This window comes from Octodon degus, unplaced genomic scaffold (genome assembly GCF_000260255.1).
Source record: "Octodon degus isolate 3935 unplaced genomic scaffold, OctDeg1.0 scaffold00067, whole genome shotgun sequence".
NCBI lineage: Eukaryota > Metazoa > Chordata > Mammalia > Rodentia > Octodontidae > Octodon > Octodon degus.
Window position 1 is genome coordinate 10,732,893 of NW_004524643.1, and position 2,068 is coordinate 10,734,960.

Consider the following 2,068-nt stretch of genomic DNA (forward strand, 5'->3'; position numbering starts at 1 on the left):
CCGCTGTGCAGCCTGATTGCTCTTTACCTGCGAAAGGTGTTGGGGTTTAACTAAAAGCAGTGCGCTTTTTCAGTTGAAAATTTTCTTTGATGTTTTCTCAAGAATGAAGAAATTGGATATGCTGTGTTGAAAAAAAAAAAAAAAAGGCCGTTATCTTCGTAGAAGAGATGTCTCTTCAGTAAACACTAGGACAATTCAGAGTGGAAGAACCGTGAAGTAGAAGTCACAATAGTAAGTTCAGGTTTATCCACAAATGTCTTATCTAATTTAGTAAGGCTCCACATGCGCCATCTGAGCTTAAGCTGGTGACAAGGTCGCAGATGAGGCCTGATCAGTCCTGGCGGCTGGACCCCCGCTGGCTCACTCTCCAGGAGGCCGCATCTGTTTACAGAAGTCTTCAAACTGCTGCTGCTCCAGTTTTGTCATGACTGTTGAGGGCGTAGCTCTCTGCTCTCTGTCTTCGTTTCAGCTCTTGCTGATTTCTGCTTAGCCTTTTCCACCCTGCTAACAGGTTCTTTAACTTTGGATTTTTCTTTACGTGCAGGTAGATCCATGGCTTGGCTTCTGGGTATGTCCTTAGCTCTGACCGGGCCTCGGGCTTGTGGGCAGGCCGGCCCCACGCGGGGGACCTGGGCTCTCTGCTTCCACGCGAACTGGAGCCAAAAGCCCCCTGCACCTGCACTGGTGGGCCGAGGACAGGAAGACAATCTCATTTTCATACAATCACTCTTTTAAGAATTTGTCTTCAGGGCTGGCCAAATAGCTCAGGGCATTTAAGCACCTGGCAAATAGGCATAGGAGTCGTAGGAGCTCAATCCCTGGGCCTGCTGAGCCAGCCCCACTCCAGGGGTGCCCTGAAAAAGCAATTGAGCCTGGTCGTGGTGGCGTGTGCCTGTAATCCCGGCTCTTGGGAGACTGTAAACAGGCGAATCACAGAGTCCGATCTAGTAGTGAGACCCTGAACACCATGTAGACCCTTCCCTAAAATACAAAAAACAAAAACAGAGAAAGAATGCATCTTCTAATATTTATGTTCAGTGATACCAGGAATTCTTTGGAGGATGTGTGGATTTTAGGGAGACTCAAGTCGTAACAAAAGAGCATCTTTTTTGTTTTGGAAGACACAGTATGTATTTTGTTAAATTAAAAAATGTTGAAAAGATCAGAGCTGGGGAGATGGCTCAGTGTAATAAGCACTTCCCTGGCAAGCGCAAGGGCATCAGTTCAAGCCCTGGTTCCACAAAAAAAAAAAAAAAAAAAAAAAAAAGAAAGAAAGAAAAGATCAGCATGTTGAAACCCAACCCACTCAGTGCATTAGTTACAAAAATTCATTATTTCTGCAACTCACAGAAAGTACAAAATAACAGTGTAAAAATAGAAATGAATAGAGCTGGAAGTTAGTGGAGGGGCTTCTCATATGCTTCCTGCCGCTGAGCAGTAGTTATCTTATCATTAACAGCCTGCTTTAGCATGGTGAAATTCATTTCATAAATAAGCCAATGTTGATAAGTTATTGTTAATCAAAGTCAATCGTTTGGGGCTGGGAGATAGCTCAACGGAATAAATGCTTGCCTTGCAAACACAGGGTCCTGAGTTTAATCCCTGGTACCATAAATAAGTCATTTATTCAGATTTCCGTGGTTTTAATTAATATCTGCTTTCTGTTCGAGGATCCATCCAGAACACCACACACTTTTCCTTGCATGTCTCCTTAGTCTTTTTCTGGCTGAGACAGTTTCTAAATTTGAATTGATTTGATTCCTTCACATCTTTCAGAAGTAATGGTGAAGTTTTTGCAGGATGCCACTCTCTTGGAATTTGTTGCTGCTCTTAGGATGTGACTGGGGTCTTGGTTTTAGGAGGGTGGTCACAGAGTTAAGAGGAGTTTGCAGCATAGGTCCCAGCACATAATTTAAGGCTCTTGATGTTGCCCTTGATCACCATGTGCATTAGTCTGGCTCCTTCACTGTTAAGTTTCTCCTCCTCCCTGCTTCTGTGTTCTGATCTTTGAGAGGAGGTGATAGTTTTTATGATGCAAGGAGAGAAAAAGGTAGCCGGTATGGGCCCA

At 44.1% G+C, this 2,068-nt stretch overlaps 1 pseudogene; it reads right to left on the reverse strand.

Annotated features, from left to right (window-relative positions):
* Positions 1 to 360: 360 nt before the first annotated feature.
* Positions 361 to 637, reverse strand: LOC105742707 (annotated as a pseudogene).
* Between the last annotated feature and the right edge of the window lie 1,431 nt (positions 638 to 2,068).